The sequence below is a fragment of the Ascaphus truei genome, chromosome 8 (genome assembly GCF_040206685.1).
Source record: "Ascaphus truei isolate aAscTru1 chromosome 8, aAscTru1.hap1, whole genome shotgun sequence".
NCBI classification, from domain to species: domain Eukaryota; kingdom Metazoa; phylum Chordata; class Amphibia; order Anura; family Ascaphidae; genus Ascaphus; species Ascaphus truei.
In genome coordinates, this window is record NC_134490.1 from 70,923,024 (window position 1) to 70,947,591 (window position 24,568).

At 42.6% G+C, this 24,568-nt stretch overlaps 1 protein-coding gene across 3 annotated transcripts in view; it reads right to left on the reverse strand.

Annotated features, from left to right (window-relative positions):
• COL17A1 (collagen type XVII alpha 1 chain) overlaps positions 1-10,066 on the reverse strand; it is a 66,510-nt gene extending 56,444 nt beyond the window's left edge. For 2 of the 3 annotated variants that reach the window (XM_075612539.1, XM_075612537.1), the window contains exon 1: positions 9,861-10,065. The gene's annotated coding sequence lies outside the window, so the exon portion shown is untranslated. Of the gene's footprint in view, positions 1-9,860 lie in introns of all 3 variants that reach the window. The other variant, XM_075612538.1, reaches the window with a different exon arrangement.
• Positions 10,067-24,568: the final 14,502 nt, after the last annotated feature.

Here is a 24,568-nt window from a genome sequence, read left to right on the forward strand (position 1 = left end):
CCTTTGTGGTTATTAGAGGAGTCTGTTTGAGTCCCCCTTTATTTTAAACTTTCTCCCCTGTTTTTTGTTCATTAATAAATTGTTTTTTCTTGGTACACCTGTGTGCTCCATTTTGGTACTCTCTTTTGTTGTTTTCATATTATTATTGTTCCAGGAGCACCGCTGTCTATTGTCACAGTTACATATATTTGACAGCTTTTTGGTAACCTTTTTTTTATAGAGAGAGAGAAGAAGAGAGAAGAAGAGAGAAGAAGAGAGAAGAAGAGAGAAGAAGAGAGAAGAAGAGAGAAGAAGAGAGAGAGAGAGAGAGAGAGAGAGAGAGAGAGAGAGAGAGAGAGAGAGAGCGCGCGCACGTCCCATAATGTAAAACAGTACATTTAATCAATAAAAAAGAGGACAAGGGGATTAAGCACCCGACCACTGCTGGATGTGAACCGGAGGGACAATCTACCATCTGATGTGTTCCAGGACGGTGTGGCCTTGTTGGTGGTGATTATATATCACAAATTGCCTTTTTATCTTGTACCTTTGTGAGTGTTCTTAATCCCCTTGTCCTCTTTTTTATTGATTAAATGTACTGTTTTACACTATGGGACGTGCGCTCTCTGTTCTTCTCTTTCTATAGTCTTCCTGTTGGAATTGGTTATTCCTTCTGAGAGCAGCCGTGGATCCCTGAACAGCATTTCCAATCACCATTGTATTTCCACTGGACTTGTACCAAAGGTTGGACTTTCTTCCATTTTTTGTCCCTTTTCTTCCCTGTTTTATTTTTTATATATATTTGCACGTTTTTTTTTATATATATATATATATATATATATATATATATATTTTATGTATATTTGTAACAATTTTTCACATTTTTTGTATTGCTAGATTGATATTTTGCTCAATATTATACACAATATTTGCACGGTTTAATTCATATTATTTTATACAATTTTTGTTTCACAAGTGGCGCTACTGAATTTTACCTCTATATATATATATATATATATGCAAATATAGCTGTATGCTCATCTGCATGTCTTAGGCAGGTCTGCAACCCCGCCTTTCCCCATTATCACCCAGCATACAGCACTTCCACTGCAGCAAGGGATTCTGGGAAATGACATGCAAATGAGCACACAGTGTCACTTTTTGCCTCAATAACCATTTTTAACATGGTTCCCTATACAGTAGGCTTAAGCTTGCTGCATGGTCACAGCTTTGAGCACAGCCAGGGTTAAGGTGCATACCCAGAAAACCACCCACAGACAGCTGTTTCGACCTTGATGGGTCTCATCAGTGTGGGGTTGATTTTACTGGGAATGCAAGAGAGGCTATGGGATAGGCTAAACCATAATACTGAGTTAAGTTATGGTGAGTAAAAAAAGTGACAAAACCATATATATATATATATATATATATATATATATATATATATACGAGCGCACAGTAATATTTCCATTTGATAAGATTCTCTATTACAAAGTGAAAGAAATCTATTTGCTCCCAAAGAATCTGTTTTAATAATCTCCAGACCTAATATATACATCCCCATGCGATTTCCATTATGAAATTGTAAAAAATGCCTAGAAACACTGTGCAGTATACACTATATTTGTTTATGATATTTCATCTATGCTAAAAACGTCCTCTAAGCTTCCTCTAGGTCCTACTTATATACTGGAAGCCATATGGTCCCTCCAACCTATAGATATCAAAAGGGATGATTCACAAAATTGACAATGGGAAAAGATTCTCCCATGGAATGGGATACAAAACCTTTGGCTCTATCCTTTATGGGATTACAAGGGACACGCTTAAAAGAACCCTTAGGGTTACTTGGTAGCCAGGGTATGTTGTTGTTCCTATTGGAGGTCCATGCTCTCGGAATTCTTGGTGACCGCCGGTTCTCTACATTATTCGCTCTTCTATAAATCACTCCGGGTTTTTCACCAATCGCCTCTTTTCAGATGCTTAAGAAGTGACAAAGGTTTCTTACGTATTTTATTATTACCTTTGGCTTTTTGATTGAATTCTTTAGGTGACTCGCCCTTCTTATTTCTTCTTTATAAGTAAGTAAATACTCTCTAGACACATTTTTATCCTTCTCAATTACCTATCTTTATAACCTTTTACTTTAAATGTCTATTTTTTCAACCTATAGCCTGAGATATCCAATGTTATTCCCCTGGGCGGTTCCTCTCTAGTCGTGGGAACTGCCCAAAGGGAATATTGTTTTTCCATTTATTACATAATTACAATAATTACTGTTTGCTTCTAGATAGGTATTTACATCCACTGATTTATACAATGTCTTTGATATTACCTTTTTATTATTATTTTCCGCCAGAAGAAGCAAGTCTAAGAACTCCATTTATCTACAGTCACTGTTATATGTACATTTAAAATTCAAATCATTATCCCATGTATACTCAATAAACATTTCCGAACTCTCCACGTGGGAATGCCACACCAGGAGAATGTCATCAATAAATCACTTATATCATTTGGTATTCTTCAGGAAGGGATTGTTATTCCATATCCTTCTCTGCCCATATATACATTAGCAACACTGTGGGCAAATCGGGTACTCATCACCGTTCACCAAGTCAGCAAATAAAATTCATTATTAAAATGAAAAGAGTTCTATTCAATAATTAATTGTATACTCTAAAAAAAAAATACCTGCTGTTGTAATAAGAATATCATTTTTCTTTCGCAGGAAATACCTCACCGTTTGTATTCCTTCTGCATGTCCTCTAGTCTAGAGTAGTTGTTCTCAACTCCAGTCCAGCAGGTGAGGTTTTAAGGATATTCCACTGATTGAGCCACCTGTGCTGAAGCAGGGATATCCTAAAAACCTGGCCTGTTGATGGCACTTGAGGACTGGCGTTGAGAACCACGGCTCTAGAGAACTTCCCCATCGCATGGTACCCATAAGTAGTGTTCTCCCAATTAAAACCTTCCATAAGTCTACATACATGACCAGTGTCTTTTAAATTAGATTCAAGTTCTTTTAGATGCTGGGTGGCCATGTGGGCAGGGCCACTAACAGGGGGGGAGAGCTGGGACAAGTGTCCTGGGCCCGGTGGCTGTGGGGGCCAGGCCTCGGCTCTCCCCAGCTGCTGCCTCCTCTTCCCATGCAGTCCTCTCTCTCCCGCTGGTGCGTGCTGGAAGCTGAGCCTAACTTCCGAGTGTACCCAGCTTCCGTTGCGCACCGGCAGGAGAGATAGAGGCCCACTGCGGGAAGAGGCGGCAGCAGCTGGGGGGAGCCGGGACCCGGCGGCAACCAGAGGTAAGAGGTAGTTGTATTTGTGGGGGGGAGGTGGTAATTGTATCTGGGGGGTAGTAGTGGTAATTGTATCTGGGGGTAGTGGTAATTGTATCTGGGGTGGGGTAGTACTGGTGCTTATATCTGGGGGTGTAGTGGTGTTTGTATCTGGGGGTGGGGGTTGCATCTGGGGGGGCTAGTGGTGTCTGTATTTGGGGGGGTAGTTTTTGATTGGGAGGGGGTATTGTGTGTGTATTGGGGGGTTGTATGGGTATTGGGGGGGTTGTATGGGTATTGGGGGGAATTGTGTGTGTGGCCAGGGGAGGAGGGGGGGATTGAGTGATAGGGGGTAGTTGAGTGATAGCGGAGGGGGGGGAGAGAGAGGAGAGCGGGGGTGTAAGAGAGGGAGGGGAAGAGTGAGTGAGGAAGAGAGGGGGAAAGAGTGAGAGACAGAGGGGGGCTCTGTGAACAGCTGTGAAAGGTGAGGGCCCGCAAGGCGGCCGACAAGGGGGGTGAAGCTCTTGTCCTGGGCCCCAGGAAATCTGTCAGCGGCCCTGTTGTAGGACCAAGAGGAAAATATGTTTAATCAGTATGAGTCGAGTCTCTGTGAGCTGTAACCGGACAGAAGTAGCTGTAAGCCTCTTGAACTCAAGCTGGCGGATGTATCTTTGATGCTCAGTGTGTGCAACAGAGGACCCGACCAAACAAGGAGAGCTAAGGATCCCGCCGACGTTACCAGGAGAGGACCGGCTGAGCGCTCCAAGTGAGCACATTGTTTTACTGCTACGCGATATTCTGACTGGGCCACCTGTGCTGAAACAGGGACATCCTGAAAACCTGACCTGTTGGTGGCCCTTGGGGACTGGATTTGAGCTGACCTCTCACACATTCTCACATCGTTTCACTACTTGTAACAGAAGCTGTATGTGCCTCAAATGGAAACAAATCATACGGCCATTTCTTTTACGCTTTTCATTCCCATCACTAGATGTGGTGACTGGATGGGCATATATATATATCAACCGGTAAAAGCAAAATAAAACAACTTGTGCTCATAGAAGCAGCATTATAGTGATCAGAATTTAAATAGGACTTAAGTCTTGCTTGCCCCTCGCTAAATGTAGTGCATCCACCTGTAACGCCACTTACTCAGCAGGTGGCGCCCGTTCTTTATGAATAAACAAAAGAAGAGACCAAATAGACTTCATACGCTGCTCCAGTCATTTATATAGTGCATGATAAGCATGTTGTGGTATTTGAACAGATGAGATCAGTCTCCAGGAGAGAGGCGCTTCAGTAATGATGGGAAAGGGAGGCATGTCGTGTTAAACCTGTGACTGAACAATAGAGGCATTTCTTAGCAAGCATTCATTTTTTGGAACTGCAGAACCAGCTCCTTTCTTACCATCTGGTCAACACAATGTTAAAGGGAAGAGTTCACACCTCCAACCCCTGGCTATTTTTACTTATACACCCTTATTCAAAAATTAGTCATGAATATCTTCATGCATCTGTGATAGGTACAGCCAACGTTTCCAGCAAGTTAGAACAGTTTAGTTCCTTGTACATGCAGGGATCGTATTTACCCTGGATGTGAAGAACGTATGTGAGGCATTTCTTAACGATGAGGGAATAAATACCATTAATAAGCTACTAAAAGGATTAGTGATCTCACACACATTGCGCGACTCATGTTGTCTAGTACGGCTTCTGCACACGCTAAGATGCTCATTAATTACAGCGATGCAGAAATGACAGTGAACAAATTGTATAGCATATCAGAACATGTCTCTTTCCATTGATGCAAGGAGGGGGAGAAGATATTTTCTGGAAATAATTTAAATGCATATGCATAATTAAATGACATCATATACACTGGATCCAGATAACGTGTACAGCAACATGGAGCAGACAAGAGATTCATTATGTTAAAAAGGCCACTGTATGAATATAATTCTTCTACTGAATATAGCACGACAGTAACTATTTTCTTAGTGCAGTTTTAAACTCACATGTTAGGATATACATAATTGTAAGCAAAAAAAACCGTTAAACCCCAAAAAACAAGATTTTAAGGAAATGTCAATTTGTCAAGACATTGCCTGTATATGCAACAATTCTAAAGTATCGGGATATTTTAATGAAACTCCACTGTGATAAGTAATGGATTTAGGGTCTAAAATTTACTCGGTTCGGGAATTACTTTCTTTCTAAAAAATTAACGCATTACATCTGTTCTTCCAAGCACTGAGAGTACATAAGCCACATTGAATTATTTCAAGAAGACATACTATACTGATCTTTTTGGCTGTACACAGAACTTTAGGATAAATTGGTCAAAATAAGGCAAAAAGCTTATTATGCTAAATTAAAAATATAACAATTGATGGCAGATTCATTGACCCCCACTAGAGATGGGAAAATGGTTTTGGTCAGTGGCAGATTTTAAAATATGCCTCCCTTAGGCACTTAGCTGGTGCCGCCCTCCTCCTTTAGCGTCATTTGACGCTGCGCTGTCCCGGTGCCATGGCAACGCAATGCCGCGTGACATCGTGTTGCAGGCCACACGTGCGACAGCACTTGCTGGACGCACTTGCATGATCAGCGCGTGCCGGCCGCGCACGCGCGATTGCCGCTTGCTGGCCTCCCATGCATGGCTGACAAGCGGCCATCCCGCATGCGCAGGAGCATCTGGTAAGCGCCAATTGCACATGAGCGGGCGGCAAGCGCCAATGTATACCACCCCCAAATTTTTATGCCGTAGGCCAGGGCCTAATGGGAAATTCACCACTGGTTTTGGCTGATGTGGATCCACCGCGGATCGTCCGGTTCCTTTGGTTCACGGATTTCCGTGAATCATCTCAAACGGGGCGATTCGTCTTTTTCGGATTTCACTTTATCACGGACAATCTAATTACTGAATCTGCGGATTGGTAAAATCCACCAGCAGATTGCGGAATCTGCGGATTTAATTCTTATGTGTCGGTCATTGATGAAAAGTGCCACCAATGTTTAATGTGACTCTCTAGTATCACCCACTTTTCTAGCCACTGGATAAATGATCCCCCTAATACTGCATTGCAGTTTTCACAGTTTATAAGATGTATTTACTCTGCTCTAACTGTTAACAAGTAATATGCATGGGTTATTTTTACTGGCTTCATGTTATTATGAAATGTGAAAGTTCTCCCTTTAATAATCTGATGCCATGTTATGTATATCAACTGAACTATTTGCTTTATTGCTTGTTTTCTGCCACGGAGTAATGTGCACGCATAATAAGGGCATTCCTGTTGATTGCCAAATCACGCATTGTGCATATTTTGTGTACCTCAGGTAACAGGTTAAGGATCTTATTAGGATATGAACCTGCAAATTGTGGCGTGAGACTGGGAAATCAGCAATGCACTTTAAAACATCAGCAATAAACACTGTAATTTGGCTCTAAGTTAACGGTGTCATCATAATTTCCCCAGCAGCATTCGTGCTAATAAAAGAATGCAACTAGACAATACTGTCTTTGTACTCATGTCTAAAGTTAAAAAAAGTCATTTGGTCTGCATTCTTATATATATATTGCTTCAGGGCTGGGTGCATATATATATATATGCACCCAGCCCTGAAGCAATACAAACACAGACTTGTGTTTGTTAACTTGCATTGGTGCAATCCTTTTATAAATAACTGATACACCTTATTCTAAGCCAATCTTTCTTGAATACGCAATAGGTTATTTAAGATAAAGCATGTTCCTCCTAAGCAGAAATGCAATTAGTATGATTTACCTACTCTTCACAGAAATACATATTCATCATATATACCATCCAGCAGGAGTGGCCAACTCCCGTCGTCGTGGGCCATCAACAGGTCAGGTTTGAAGGATATCCGTTTCAGCCCAGGTGGCTCAATCAGTGGCTCAGTAAGAATGATTGAGCAGCCTGTGCTGAAGCAGGGATATCCCTAATACCTGGCCTGTTAGAGGCCCTTGAGTACTGGAGTTGGCCACTCCTGCCATAAAGAGTCTCATAAGATTTCTACTCCGCTTTGCATGTACAGGCCCCACTGTCCCTCTCCTGATTTGGGGAAGGGGTTTCCATAGGTTAAATGTGCAATACACATTGTCTGTTTGCTGTCACGCATCTTTAAACACACCTGTAATGTGAAGACAGAATAGCTGGAGTACATGGAGCCTCAGAGACCCTAGTTCAAGACCCCCACAGCTCAATTAGGCATTGTATATCGTGGAAGTAACGTGAGCCTTACAGATATAGGGAAAGTAGGTAACCTACATTCGAATATTTCATAATCTGACATTGGTCTGAAACTACAGTAGTGCCTAGAATAGGTAAATCAACTTCACAGAGATAGAGTCGCCTTAAACTAGGGATATTGCTTTGATCACAAGGCTTCTGTTCTCTGAAATCCTTCTCTATCAGTCAACTATCTACTGTTACCTTAGTAAACAGATTAAAAAGGACTAACGCTAAGTAGACATTTATGGAAGCCCTTTTGATTCCATTAATGTTTAGTGGCCCAAAAAAGCAATTTGGGGACAGAAATTGTAAGAAAGTCTAGCATTTAAGAACAAGAGATTGCACAAGAATGCTAAGAAATGTAATGTATTAAATTGTGTGTCTTGCTTTGGTTTGTATTAACTGTAATTATGTATATATATATATATATATATATATATATATATATATATATATATGGGGGGGGGGTGGATGTGATTCAGCATGAAAAACATCTTTATATTTATGGTCCATAAAGTTTTTCTATTTCAACTCTTCCCTTGAACTCCCTCAGGGAATGAGAGGACTTCTCAGTGTATGGTTGTGCATGGCTAACAAGCCAGACATCGACAGAGCTAGGATGGAGTTTTATGGCAGGAAGAGAGGTCATTTCCCAGAGACTGGACCACAATGCAATGACAGCTCTGATTATGTTTTTGAGCTAGCAGCCTCCTCTCCCAGTCCCAATCCCCGAAGCCTTACAGTAGTTAATGACACCGTATTGCTCATATGATTGTTATTGCACAGTTATGTAACAGTAACAGAAACTCCAGCAGTGTATGCTATGTAACATATTCTAGCACAGGGGTAGCCAACAACAGTCCTCAAGGGCTACCAACAGGTCAGGTTTTCAGGATATCCCTGCTTCAGCATAGGTGATTCAATCCGTGGCTCAGTCGAGGACTGGAGTTGGCTACCCATGGTCTTGTATGTTGGACACTGGGTAACAGAGAGATAAATATGTATTGTTTTGGATTCAGTATTTTAAATAATTCTTATAACCCTTTCCACTTTAATTTCTGTATATCTGCATACACAACACACTACACTATAACAGGAGTAGGATTTTTTGTCAATGGTTAATATCCTTTTTAAGTGTTTCCGTAATTGTGACACTGTTGTACGAAATGTGCAGTAAGCCCTTCTTATCTTTAGTTTAGTCAGTGCATTATTCTAGCATACAGTATGCATATGATTTTAGGAGGGTGTTTTGTATGTTACAGTAAGTATTCCTTGTGATAGTATGGCAAAGAACAGTTGTAAGTAAATGCAAAATGATAACCTTTCAAAAAAGAGGAAAAACACAACCACAAATATTCGGAGCAGTACATTGGAAAGGTAAATGTGCGTTCCGAAACCTGATCCTGTAACATTTTACACCGAAGTGATGAGCAGATTTTCCTGGCAGAAGCTATTTGCTCTGTACACTGTCTATTTTTTCAAACTGAAATATAGCAGCTTTTGGATTACTTATGGATTTTGATGACATATCAATTTTGTATATACTTTATATATACATAATGCCTATAAGTAGTAGATGTGGTTGAAAATCTATTTTTCATAACTTTATTTTGTTCTTGAGGATCATAGCATTCAATACACAGAAACACAGATATTGTGTGTGTGTGTGTGTGTGTGTGTGTGTGTGTGTGTGTGTGTGTGTGTGTGTGTGTGTGTGTGTGTGTGTGTGTGTGTGTGTGTGTGTGTGTGTGTGTGTTCTTGCAACTCTAACAAACATTGTTAGAAAAAAGTTGTGCTGCAACATAATATTACATAAAACAAATCAAAGTTCAATAGTCCAGAACCAATGACTCAGTTTGATAGTGTAACCAATGCAAACAGACTATATACAAAAGATAAGATCAAGACTCTCCAAGACACAGAAAGAAACCATTAACAACAAGTTCTATAGCACTGTCCAAGAAGCAGCAAAATATGATCTTAATAATGACATTTGCTCACCGACCATGAGTATAAACATTGTTCTACAAGCAAACGAATTATGTAAGAAGTCGCCTAATATTATAAAATGTTCAACATTGAAAGTATTTAAAGTGATATACTGAACCATCATCTCTTATATCCTAGACTATTTTAGTCTCTTAATCCATTTACTTAGAAAAATATCAACAAAAGCAACATGTTACCAACTGCGGTTATAGGAGCAAGTTATCTGTAAAGCTATTTGAAATCACTACCTATGCATATTTACATTACTTTTACTTGGCAACTTAGGAAAACACAGTGCAATTGCTTGCCTCTATGCACTTAAACCGAAATAAATAGCTAAACTGTATAAATGCACATACCTTGTGTGTTTCAATAATAGAAGAACCTCTGGAAACAACTGTGGCCAAATTATATCTTCCACCCAAAACTTTTCCTTTTTATAAAATGTTTGCCCACCTACACTTATTTCTACGTCCTCCTTAAGGTGTGTTGATGCTGACTGATTCTTCAAGAATGTTCCCTTTTTCTGTTATTTAATCTCTGTATCCCAGTCTCCCTCCAGTCCCTTCATTTCTAGACAAGTCCTGACAAAGGTGTGGCATAGTTTTAAATGTTGCTCCACCCTCTAACTCAACCCAATAATCTGGGAAAAAAACTCTGCCTTCAGGTTGTAAACTCTGTGCTAGAGTTGCACCTGCCCACATTGACCGATTAAATATACACCGAATGATTTGAGGCGAGTAGACAAAGTATGCACTAAGGAAAATAATATGTTAATATGTTAATAATACACATTTAAACCACCCTGGCCTAGTGTTATCATAACAATATATACAGTAGTGAATCTTCCTTCAGCAAACTGGTCTTTTCAGACAGAGATAAATCCCATTGGACCACAATTCTACATACATGGTTTGAATTCCACACAAGTCTATCCTTCCTATGACCTTGAAACCACACAAGCCTATCCTTCCTATGACCTTGAGACCACACAAGTCTATCCTTCCTCTGACCTTGAGACCACACAAGTCTATCCTTCCTATGACCTTAAGACCACACAAGTCAATTATGAGATGTGAGTGATTTAAAAAAAAATTAAGATGTGTATTGATTATGATGAACCAGTGCAAAATTAGCACAAAATCAAACAAGCATCAATAGTGGAAGTTGGTTGCCATGACACTGTTTTCTAAGAGCAAAATATGTATCTTGAGGACATGTAATATGGGCTGAGTCTAAAGATTGCAAAATAGTGATGATGAGGATGTTCTGTGGACTCCCTAAGGCAACATGTTGTAACAAATAGCATCCTCATCATCACTAAATGATCTTAATTTACACAAAGAAGGGGTTTATTGTGGTGATTAGTTGGTAGAGACGGGCGGACTCGTTCAAATCCCCTTCCTGGATTTTTCCGAGTTTTTCATTCAAAATCGGACTTCGGATTGTATGAACTTTAATCCACGCGGATTATATAAAATCCGTCCATAAAATTAGGCTTCTTTGATTTTAAATAATCAGAATTTAACATACGGACTGTGTTTATATCGAATCCGACAACGAATAATATATATATATTATTAAAAGGCGGTGGATGAATCCAACGTTGTATTGAAAAAAATGACAATGGATTTTCTCTATTTCCACCTGTGACATTATACGCTGCTGTGCTAACTGCTGCAACCACTCTTTGTCTTATCCTGGCTTTCTACGGTTGCCTGCTACCTCATGGTGGTGGGTCATAGAACCTCTTAAAGCTGAGGTGCCAAGATGGGTACCCAGCCTACTCATTTTCATAACTGTTCTACATAGGCTACATGTAGCTGTAAACAGATCCTTTGAGAGTTGAAAATAACGCCACACGGGGGCTCTTGTATTGAAAGTATGGTCAATGGGAGACATAACTGGTGTTTCTGGATGAACTTGTGAATGTAATCATGGTTGTCTATGTTGTGGTGTTGGCCCTGGGGGACAACACCATCATCACAACAAGAACCATGATTGGTCAATGGTAGTAGTGATAATGACGCCTGTGTAACAGAGGGCGTTGTTGGTGCTGATTAGGATGAAGGAAACATCAATGTGCGTGATGTTGATGATGTTTGCTCCAGTTTATTAAATAATCAATATACAGGGTTGTTATTATTATTATTATTATTACTGCTTGGAGTTTTCGCTTTACGCGTGATTGAAACTGTATTTTCACAATCTTTAATGCAGCATTGTGTTGATTTCAGCTCCGGGGACCCCTTGCTTCCAGAGATACTTCCATAGTCACACGTTAATGGCATGCCTGGTTAATGGTTCATCTACAAGTTTTATGAAGTAAATAATGTATACAGTACATGTTTGAGCTATAGTACTATAGCGTCAACAGCCTGACCAACCCACAGCTAAACCCTGCAGTGTCTACAACACGATGGCTTCAGTTTCAGGATGCTCCGCTATATATTATCATCCTCGGCTCCTCTTCCCCCTATTATAATTCAGTTTTCCTGATTCGGATTCAATTTCCTGGTTCAGGTTACTAATTTGACGGGCGTATTTTCAGTTGATAGAAAAAAATAACCTGGCGGATTTGACTTTCTCAGACTGATCGGCGGATAAAACGATCTGGCTAACCCGTGTCGGATTGAAATTCAAAGGCAGACATTGTCCACCTCTGTCGGTTGGTTGCTGGTTCCTTGTCAAATGGAGTTTATAGAAAATATTGAGTTAAAAGAACATCAAACTACTGTTTGGTTTGTTCTCTGCCATCAAACACATTACATTGTAGACTATTACTCTGCTTTAATGGTTATTTATTGGTGAAGGCTTTGGTATGTACAAAACTGAAATACTCTGAGTAACACTGTGCTTAACCCTTTCAAATCAAGGTAGGCCTGAAATTCATGGGGATATATACATTAAGGTGCAACAGCAATTAGCTGTCATTACCAGACATTTAAGTGAATGTTAAAAAGAGACAATGGTTGTGTTGGTAGGGGCAGCCTGGCACAGTATATTAAAAGTTAAGCCCGCTGTGTGCCCCTATTCATCAAGATGGCGGGCATGTATCGGGTCAGAAAGGCAATCTAAGTATAGTCAAAATGGCTGCCATACCTGTTAATCTGTGGCATACAGTTAGCCCTCTGTAACAGCCAGTTTATTTTCATAGTTGTGCTTACTATGTATATCTTTTGGGATTCATTGTGTGCCCGTAGTTAATTAGCGAAGCTAGCATACAATGAATCCAAGGACTACCCATTGTAGAGGGCCAGGTGCAGTGTTGTGAGATGAAGGGGAGTTGGGTTGGGATGCACCCACCTGCTGGGAGAATGCACACTCCAAGGCCGGAGTATTGTTCTCTCCCTGGCAGTGAGGCCTCTCACACTGCGAAAGATATGGAGCTGGGACCGGTTAGCGATATCTAGGTTCCAGTCCCGTTGGCTCATTCCCTATTGGTAAATTCATATTTCCATCTCATTGAGGCCTCGCCCCTTGGGAGCCATCCTACTGCACTGTACCAGCCCCCATTCCTGATTGCTCCGTCTCTGTCGAGTCCTCTGAATTCCTCAGTTGTTCGTGGTCAGTCTCGGTGACTAGAGACTGACTGAAAATATGAACTGTCACCCGAGATACGGTGATCCCGAGTCACTGGGGTATCCTGAGACAGACAGAACGTGGAGTCATCTGGCTATACTCGCTCCGGCAGCGCTCAGCACCTAGTGAGCTAAGAGTTCCCTGTAAACTCCCATTACTTGATGAGTTGTAACAGTGTTTCTGCATTTGCGTTCCTCCCTGTTGGCTTCGACTGGAACAAACCTCATTTATTTAACCCTCTCGCTCTGTCTGGTGCATTCGATCCCCGCCCTCTCTATTATACTCCATCATCTCTTCTACCTACCAGACCACCTGGAGAAGACAGAAGAAATACAATATGTAACAGACTGCAAAAGAGTGTCTGTCAATAATGTAACAAGGTACTTTGCAACAACAAATAGCGCAGTGCATCAAGACACACTTTCCTCTAGGTTGCTACATAAACCATGTGTGGTTTTATTTGTCGGTGTTGTATATGTATTAGAGAAGATGTTGATTTTGTAACAAATTGGTTTGATTATGATTTATTGAATTAGAAACTGCGTTTCCTACAAATTGTAAGATATGTACAGCAGAGGGTATGAGGCCCATACTAAAAGAAGGAAAGGAAGTGATGGAGGGTGGACTCTGATTTTCAAACAGGCGAAGGAGGCTGCAAACTGTTTGATATTTAAGGGCAGAGATCAGCTGTGACGGATTAATTCCCTTGCTGCAGCCACATGACAAACACAGACTACAGTCTTTTAAGTGTGTCTTTTCATATACTGATAAAACACTTCGCCCACGGTGGTGGATTTCCCATTGCAACATTTTGGGGCAGCAGAATTTGGTGGCGGTATGCGCGATCGGCGCTTTGCGACCAGCAAGTGCTGATCGCGCGTGCACACAAACAGCTGGCAAGCGCCGATCACGCATGCAAGGCCGGCAACGTGACGTCACACGGCTTCGCGTTGCCATGGCAACAGGGTGGCGTGGCGCTGGAGGGCGAGGGCAGCACCAAGTAAGTGCCTATGGGCGGCATTTTTTTAATTCGAATCCGACACTGCCCACAGAGTTATTGATAATCACATGCCTTTAAGTTCTTTGAGCAGTTCGGATAATAATAATAATAGCATGTTCTTGTATAGCGCTGGTAGTTTTTTACGTAGCGCTTTACAGAGACATTTTGCAGGCACAGGTCCCTGCCCCGTGGAGCTTACAATCTATGTTTTTGGTGCCTGAGGTACAGGGAGATAAAGTGACTTGCCCAAGGTCACAAGGAGCCGACACCGGGAATTGAACCAGGTTCCCCTGTTAACTCTTTACTCACTGAGCCACTCCTTCTCCTATAATTGGATATTGTCCAGTTCATGTCATTTATTTTTTGCTGAATTCATACAATTCCTTTTTTTTTGTAATTCTATCCCAAAAAGGCAAGTGATTGGTAAATGGAGTCCTGATAAGGACTCCGTCAGCAAGAATAGTGTCTGGGTACTCTTAAAACAACACAAAAGGAGGAACAGTAGTGGTCCACTACCTGGGACAGATAATGACGGTAACCAAAAGTATCCCTCACACCTCTCTGCGCAAATCTCGCCGGAAATTAAAGCTGTTAAATTTTAATTTTATTAATAGTGCAGATGAGCAGGTGGGTCTCTGGAGCAGAACAGCGTTGATTTGAGGTCCGGGGAGCCCCTGCTTCCAGAGATGCAGGCCCTGGTATGGGGTGCCGGTATCTCCTATGCATTGAAATGTCCGGTCACGTGATGCGGGACATTTACATGCATAGGAGATACCGGCACCCCTTAACAGGGCCTGTATCTCAGAAGCAGGGGGTCCCTGAGGCTGAAATCAAACTGGTTCAGCTCAGGAGAACCTCTGCTCCCGCACACTATTAATACAAATTTCATTAAAGCAGCTTCGTCCCCGTGGGTCCCCGCTGGCCTGCGGTACCAATCCTGAATTAAAAAAAAAAACATGGCCTACGTTTTAATAAATACACCCCCCCTCCAAACACACAGTACTGTAATGGGCAAAATAGCTATTATCCAGATATGGATAATAGATTATTTGCCCATTATTAAACGCAACATTAGCCAGCCAGCCAGCCAGCCAGCATAAATAAAGTAAATGAAAACCGTTCTACTTACCCCTTCCAATGTGAAGGGCATCCTTGTCAGCATACTGCAGGGCCATGTCCTCCGTTGCCAGAAAGCATACATAATAAATACAATCTAATGGCCCCCTGCCCCTTAATCACCTTAGCGGTTAATAACCGCTATAGTAATTAAGGGGTTAATCAACCCTCCCCCTATCCACCCGGGCGGCCTAACCACCAACCTCGGAACCCACTATACCCACCCTGTACACATTAAGTGGCATAGTAGTACATCATACCCATATAATATGGGCATGATAAGCTACTATAGCAGTCAATGGGCACCCTAATCAAAATACATGAATGTCCAAAAGACACAATAATAAAACATACACAAACACTTAAACACCCCAATTCAATAAATAAAAACACTAGCCAATAAATGCAATTAATAAAAGCACTAACCAACAAAACAATAAATTAATTGAACCAGTAACCAACAAAGCAATTAATGATGTACTACTATGCCATTCAATGGATACAGGGTGGGTATAGTGGTTAACCGTGGTTAGCCATTAGCCGCTAAGGTAATGAAGTGGCCTGCAAATGCATTGTTATTGCATGGGGTTCATGCCAGGGGTCTCCAGTGCTGATATTAATGGATATCAGCTACGCAGTCTCCCGGCATCAATCCGATGCAGGAAAAATGTATTTTATTTTCTAAGTGCCGTCTCGCAGCTTCTCCCCACCTTCTTTCCAACTTTTTGTGGCGAGACGATTTGGAGAGGAAATCTCCATTCTAGAACGGCGATCAGCCTCGATAAGCTGATCGGGGCTACTCGAATTGAGCGAGTTTGAGAAGCTGGCGATAGTGGCTTATCGCTGCACGTTTGGCATTTTTTTTTCTCAGCAAAAAAAGCCCTTTTTGCTCTTTACGCCATCTTATCGGGGCTTACTGAGTCGCTGTAGGCTTTCTTGGCGATAAGCTGGCGATAAGGGGCTTATCGCTGCTTGTAGCATGAGGCCCAATGTTTTTGTCACCACTTTTGAAAACAGGGATGGCGGGTGGATTCCCAGGCCTTATTGGATTTGTCCAGAAGACAAAATAGAGTTAGTGGAGGCAATTGGTTTAGCAGTGACCGGGGCACTAAGATATACAGTAGGAGCTTAGATTGCAATTGGTCAGGCCCACATTGGTTGTTTAGCTTTAGTGTTAGGAGCTCCTGTACAATCTCCTCTTCAGACACAAAGTGAGGAGGGGGTGCTGATATAGGAGTGCACTCAGTCTGGGCTTCCGGATTAAAGTCACGTTTGTGACTTTATAATAAGGAAGTAAGCCCACCCCAGAAAGTATTAATTTAATTTCTTTGCAATGGCTGAGGGATCCGACAAAATGAGATCATCCTTTTTGATACTAGAGGGTTCTTTGTTGCTAGAATGCTCAAAAATATTTTTGATGACCTTCTACAATTTTGCAGAATTTTATGTGTTTTGATAAATATTGTCTAAGTAATATTGTGATTTTGCGAGTCAGTTTGCCGTGTGCATGTATTCCGCAGAGCTCTAGAATTTCATATGTATCTATTCCTTAAGGCATCTCTGAAGTGGAAAAGCTCAATAAGATTGAGGTGGAAGATGAGATGCATGGTCTCTGACTCTGCACAGTGCAGCACGGATATCACACAGTTTTAGGAACTCTGACTGTAAATAGTCAAGTGCAAAATCAGGGTCTGGTATCAAATTGATCCTGAACCAAATGCAGTTGGTAAGGTCAGCAAGAAGTTTTTGAAGGTTAAAATGTCTAAATGTTCCAGTTAATAGGCAGTAAGGATATATTTGAATCATTTGATTTTACGTACACAATACACCCATTGCATGATCACTGAAAATGCCAAGTAAGATATCAGACGTTTGGATTCTATTGGGACAGGAGGATAAGATCCAACCTATCAGTAAATAGTTACAGGATTTTAGATTTAATCGAGTAGGTTGAGAAATTTGTTGTGTTAAATTTAGTGATTTGAATTGTGTACAGATTTTGTTGTTTTTAGAGTCAAGCCAATTAAGGTGGAAGTCACCAAGAACCAATAGTGTTAAAAAGATAAATTTTGGCAGGAAAATTAGGCACATCAGATGGGGATTGTAGGGGTGCCTTGGGTGTGTGGTAGATCCAAACAATAATGATAGATTTAGAGTAAGAGAGGCAAATCTTACCAACACAATTTTTAAAAGAGGATGGGCTACAGGGGGTATTTACTGTAGAAACACAAATTTGAATGCATCGTCAATATAAAATAACACCCCTGCTCCTCTCTCTGACTGATCATTCCTAAACATAGAGTGACCGTGATCAGAAATAGATGTACAGTATCAAGCGTTTGGGGACCTAGCCATGTTTCAGTTAGAACTACGGCTTATGCAAGAAGCACCGTGCGCTTACTTCTAGTTTGGGCAGCAAGCTACAAATTAGGGACAGTTTCTTTGGCGTGGAAGTTAGTGGACAAGGGAAGGCCTGGGCTTAATTCAACATCACCTTCCAACGATAGTAACAAAAGGAATTGAAATGTAAATAATTGTCTGTGGTTGCAAAGGAATGATGTTTGCAATAGTAGTTTAACTTATTGGCGGTAGGTGGGCTGTTTTTCAGAGCTTGCCACTAACATTCAGTAGGTAATGCAAAGCTTTTTTGTAAGCCAGAGTGTATGATTACATAGCCTGAGCTCTCAAAGTAAGAGCTATTTAACTGGGAAAGAGTAAGAGGTTTAAGGGAGGTCACAGTAAAGAAGTGAATTGCAATCAGGGACATTAACATTTTAGGTACAGGAGCTGCGATCCTACAACAGTAGTCTTGTAAAAGTGATGAATAGAAAGTTACAAGGGTTAAGAACAGAAATTGTATCATACATTTCATTTCTGAATTCAACGGCAGTTCCTCTTGTGTTCAACTCCTGCATAACTCCATATTGTATGCCACTGAAAAAATGTGTCACTTTAAAGATGTACCACTTTACAAGTATGCTATTAACCCCTTGCAGTGTTGCTTCCTCAGTCTGTCTCCAAATACATGGGTCAATAGGTAAAATTGAGATTTAAATGCTTTGCCAATCAGAGGCAGGCTCTATCCCAAAACCCAGGATTCTAAACTGTCCAATTGTGTACGTCTGGAGCTTTAAATTGCCGACCAATCAGAATACAGCATATGGATAATTCTGAAAGCTTGGGTGTCACGGTAGCTTATGACAAGATATAATGAACACCAAATATCTGGGTTGAACTGAACGAGGCTTAGATATAATAAAATATAATTTATTCCTTAAAAAAGGTGAACACAGCAATATAGTACAATTAACAGACAAGAAGGTAACACTTACTTAGGGTTGGTGGATGGAGAAGTATCAGCTAGCAATTCTCCAGCAATCCGGTGACATTCAAGATGATATCAGAAGAAGAACTAAAAACTGGAGTGTTGACACAGTTTATATACCTGTGTAACCCTATTCTTAACATTGAATACAGACGATTGGTGAACAATTATCTGTATCCAATCCCTAACGTGGAGACACAGATTAACCCATGCCCCCCAGCTAATTAGCCCATGTGTACTGGGACTCTATGGGTAGCCCCATAATTAAATCAGGGGCGACGACCAATCTGCCAAATGAAGTATCTGCATTGTTTGTAGGTGTAGACATAACACTTACAAACCACTCCAGTTTGATGATTCTCCGCCCTCAGGTAACAATTAGAGTGGCAGAGTCTTGTTGATTAGTACTTGGTCTGTTGATTAGTACTTAGTGTAAACAATCAGGGCAGTTACATTTTGATCACAGTGCTTAGGCTCAATCATCCGGCTGCCCTTCCTGACCTATTTAGCATAGCAGATGGAGTCTGCATTTTTCAGAGCAGATCCAAAATACCATACATATACTCTTTAATATCTACACATATTAATAAGTTCCATTCTGGTGGGCTCAGTGGGTCGAAATTTGCCAGTTTTTAATGCCTACAGTGACTCCACATATTGGCCAAATATCAACTCTCTGTGACCTCCAGAACTGGAGATACAGAAATGTAATTTAAAGCATTAAAATACAGGTTTATAACCAGACTCCGAAACCGGAAACCAAATTATAATATTCAGTCTATCAAAACAAGTGGGGGCCAGTGTTCCTCAAACCCTAAAGTGATAGTGGGGGAGTTGGCGAAATTTTACGCACAGCTATATAATGGGGAGAAGGTGGTCCACAATGCTAGGACAAGTAGTAAGCTACGGAAATTCCTGGCAGACGCGGCCTTGCCACAATTGTCCAGATTGGAGAGCGAGGCACTACAGAGCGACTTTACGAGGGAGGAATTGGAGGCGGTAGTAAAAAACTTAAAAGCATCAAAAGCCCCGGGCCCGGATGGGTTCTCCAATCTGTACTATAAAAAATTTATTGGAGTTCTAGCTCCTCACATGCTCCAGTTATTCAATGGAGTGCTAGCAGGAGAGCCCTTCCCGGGGCAGATGCTCCAAGCGTCAATTTCAGTAATTCATAAAGAGGACAAAGATCCCACTAGTTGCCAGAGTTACAGGCCTATATCATTAATAAATACAGATGTTAAAATCTATTCTAAATTGCTGGCCAATAGATTAAATATAATCCTGCCGAGGCTTATCCACCCGGATCAAGTTGGCTTTATTAGAAATAGACAAGTGGCCGACAACACAAGAAGGATTGTTGATATCATAGATTTTATAGGAGCCAAGGAGATCCGAAGTGTGGCCCTAAGCCTAGATGCGGAAAAGGCTTTCGACAGGATTGATTGGCCATACCTGGAGTCCACGTTTGGAGCATTTGGGTTTGGGGGCATATTCCAACAGGCAGTCAAGGCTTTGTACAGGGCTCCAACAGCTAGGGTGGTCCACCAAGGATACCCGTCTGTTCTTTTTCCAATTAAAAGCGGCACGAGGCAGGGGTGTCCGCTTTCGCCCCTGCTCTTCGCCCTATGCATCGAACCGCTCGCAGCGCAAATTCGGAACAACGCCGATATCTCTGGGGTGCAAATCCACTCCCAGGAGCATAAAGTGGCTTTGTATGAAGATGACATCATCCTAACCCTTTCTAAACCGCTCGTCTCGCTACCTAATCTGTTCGAGCTTCTAGAGCGGTTTGCCCAGATCTCAGGCTTCAAAATAAATCAATCCAAATCAGAGGCCTTAAGCCTCAACATGCCTAGAGAGATGGAGAAGCTGATAGAACTCAATTTTGGGTTTAGATGGTGCCCTTCCTCCATGAAGTACCTAGGAGTGCAGATCACAAAACAGATAAGCTCCTTATATTCGGCTAACTATCCCAAACTGCTGAGGACTCTAAAAAAAGAGCTGCAGGATTGGAAGGCATATGGTATTTCCTGGTTAGGGAGGATCTATAGCGTCAAGATGAACGTCCTTCCCCGGATTCTATATCTGTTTCAAACTCTCCCAATTCCCGTGGTAAGAGCGGATATTGCAGGGCTCCAAAAATCAATATCCCAATTTATTTGGAATGGTAGAAAACCACGGATTAGAGTAAAGACGATGCAGAAAGCCAAGGAAGCTGGTGGCCTAGCGGTGCCGAGTGTTATATCCTACTACAAAGCGGCACAATTGTGCCAAATTACGCAATGGCACGGTGACCCTGAGCTGCGGCGGTGGGTGGCACTGGAGAGGGAGGTGTGCGCCCCGCTGGAGCTCATGGACCTGATCTGGTACCCGAGGAAACGGGTGAGGGATGTTCTCATTCCATTGACCTCTGTACTCAACTCACTCTCGGTCTGGGAGGCTTCCAAAGATAACAGCTCATTAACCTCCAAACATACTCTGATGGCACCTTTATATGGCAACCCGGACTTTGCTCCTGGTCTGACAGATAAGAGCTTCCCGCTCTGGCGTAAATCGGGGGTTAGACGGTTGAAGGACCTGGAGGTTAAAGGAAAGATCAAATCCTTCGAATCATTACAGTCGGAAACAGGCATTCCTAACACGGATTTTATGAAATACCTCCAGGTCAGGGCATATTATAAAGCACACCCGGTGAGACCACCGCTGACGAATTTTGAGAAGCTCTGTGTGCGCGGGACAGGCACGCGGGAACTGATCTCTGCCTTATACAGAGAGGTGGTGAATACGGACACAGACAGGACAGTCAAATCCCGTTTCATGACTCAATGGGAAGAGGATCTTCAGGGCCAACTAGAGGACGAGGACTGGGCCGAGGTATTTAAGGCCGCGGCCACTAGCTCCATCTGCACAACATTGAAGGAGAACTCGTATAAAGTATTACTACGGTGGTATCTCACCCCAGTTAGATTAGCTAAATTCAACCGGGGATCTTCCCCGCTCTGTCCCAGGCAGTGCGGGGAACTAGGGGACCTGGTACACATGCTGTGGTCTTGCCCGAAAATAGTGCCGATCTGGACCCAGATCCGAGATTGGCTGCAGAGGATCTTTTTGGGGCTCAAAATTCAGCTGGACCCGTGGCTGTTTTTGTTAGGTAAACCTACGAATGAGGTATCTCGGTCGGGTAACAAGCTGATAGCACACTTTGGTACCGCTATGCGGTGCGAGACCGCAGCACTGTGGAATCAGAATGTGATTCCTTCTATAGACAAAATCAGGAACAGAATTTGGTTCATATGCCGAATGGAGAAGTTAACGAGTTTAGTTAACGATTCGGCCGATAAATTCGAAAAAGTCTGGTCACTGTGGTTGGCCCAGACCGATATTCAGGGGATGAATGAGGCCACAATATGGCTTTGATAGATGGAAGTGGGTTCTCCTTGGATGATGGACGGGGAGCTACACGGGACGATCGGACGGCAGGGCTCCCCCAGGGCTATCCCAACTGGAACGAAGTTGAATAGCGGAAGCGGATTTGGCAGGGCTCTCGGCGAGGAGATCAAGAGCAGGGTGATAACAGTGCCGGCGCAGGTCGTCGGATCATCAAGTAGTAAGGGACTCGTCTACGCCTCTCCCTCCCTCCCCCCCCCTCCCCCTCCTTTCCCCCCCCTACGTCCCCGTAGTTGTTGTCTGTCTGTTAAGGTCTTGTCCTGTGGGTCTCCCCAACGTGCGTCCGTCATCTGTAGTTTGTCCTTGCAAGTGAAGTGTATACGAGGAATAAATATCAACGTAATGTAACCCATTGATTGTATGCACTAAAAACCAATAAAAACAAAGTTGAAAAAAAAAATACAGGTTTATAATGAAACATGGGAACAGGGGAACATACAGTTTCCTGGCAGGACAAGGTGTAAGCCACATTCCTGGACCGCAGTCCAGTTAACCCCTTGCCTCCCTGGTGAGGTCAGGGGGTGGCCATATGGGGTGCAACCCCTTTAATACCGGGCCAACCCCCCTCTCCCTCTACATTGGGCTAGCATGCTCAGAGCTTTAAATGAGAGGTCAATGGCGGGGAGATGACGCTGATGAGCCCCAAGCAAACAAAGTGAGAACAGGGCTGAGTGGGGTGCTCAAAGATGTTACCCTGATACAGGAATGGGGCTGCTGGTGGCTTGGAGGCATGGAATTGTGGATGGCGGGCCAACTCTGTGTACACTCCTGAGTGAATCTCGCTTCTATTTTAGCCATACAGTACAGTGGGACTCTAATAAAGTGGGACCAATGCAGAATAAGGCAGCTAATAACAAAATAACACAAAATAACACAGAAAAAGAGTTAGACACGAATATGCAGTAAGGGCAAAAAGGGATCTAGGCTGGGGATTCCAGTGGACAGAGGAGGTCTCCATGTCACTGCCTCGTGCTGCCATATTACACATTCGGGCAATGTAAAAATATATTGCACAATGAATACACAACCAAAGTCAACACAGCCAAATATAATAAAATCACTGCCAACAGATCAGGCAAGGCTATAAACGTGAACCACGCCTCTGCTGCATGGTAAAGGGGGACTGCTGGAGTGGCAGGCTTCCCTGCCTAGCCCACGGGGGGCAGGAGCACCTCTGTTTAGCTTGGCTTTCGATTCAAACTCTTATACAGTTTGAAACTTGAAAGTTTGATTCTCAGATCAATCTTTGAATTCAATTGAAATTTAAGCCAAACCCAAAGTAAGCTCATTATTGGAAAGTTTTTGTTGTTATTTTTATTAATAAAATGATTGAACTTTTTGGGGGGAAAAACATGCAAACTTTTGCGAAAAGTTTGAAATTCAAAAAAGTTCAACCAAATTTAACTTACATTTTTTTTAAAATCTAAAACCAACTGAGTTTTTTAGAATTAACAACAAAACACCAGTGAAATCAGAACTAAAGTAGCTGTTCCCCACCACTTTGTGCCACAGGTCTCATGCCTCCATAGAGTACTTCAGGCACAATTTTGAATTAGGATTTCACCCTGGGTCCCTGAGATGGACCATCACACCTTACAGGTGTTGAGTAACCATTTGAGGCCTGGTTGTGTGTGACTAGCAACCCACTCCCTGTACACCAGCAGGAACACAGTGTAAGGGCAGGGAAACAACAATGCAACCATAGCTCTTTGATGGCAATGTCCACAGACCTGGTACCTCAGTCCCTTATACTACTCTGCCACTGTCACATAGCTCACGGGAAGTACCTTCAAATCTTGGGCATCCACTCTGCTGAGGCAGTCGATGACTGTGAGCAGGCTCAGAGCCTCAAGTGAGGACTTGTATTCACTCTACCAGCACCAAGGCAGCATGCTGGTCTTCTCCCATGCCTTGGCTCTTGCCAGCCACACGGTGTATAGGTGGGGAAAGTCAATGGGAGTGGCAGCCAATGACTCCACCTTCTTGAGATTACAGGTACATGGAGCCGCACGACTCCTCTGTGTCTTTGTGAAAAACTGACGCTGTGTGGATTCGGGCACCGAGGGTGTCAGGCTCGACGGGATCAGAACCCACAATCGTTGCAACTCAGGGCAGCAGCACTAGCTGTGAGCTGCAGTAAACCGGGTGCTGGATAGCTCCATTGCTTACAACATAGTTGCACTCGTTCATCCGCCGGAGTATCGTATACGGGCCAGTCCAGGCAGCCATGAGTTTGTTCTGCTGAGTGGGTTTCAGAACAAGCACTTTGTTGCCCAGGGATGAACTCTGCTACGGGATTTTTGTCATTACAAAACTTCTCCTTTGTCTGAGCATCCTGCAGGTAAGCCTGTGTCAACCCCATGAGCCTTTCTAACCGGTCCCTGAGAACTACTACATACTGTAGCACAGAAGCATCAGTAGTCTCCCCTTCCCATCCCACAGGGAACAGGTCAAGCAGTACCTGGACCCTGCGTCCATATAGAAGCTCAAAAGGTGAGAACTCGTGGACTCTTGCGGTACCTCTAGGTATGCAAACAGCAAATGCTGTAAATGAGCCTCCCAGTCTCCCTGTTCAGCTTCTACGAAAGCCCGTAGCA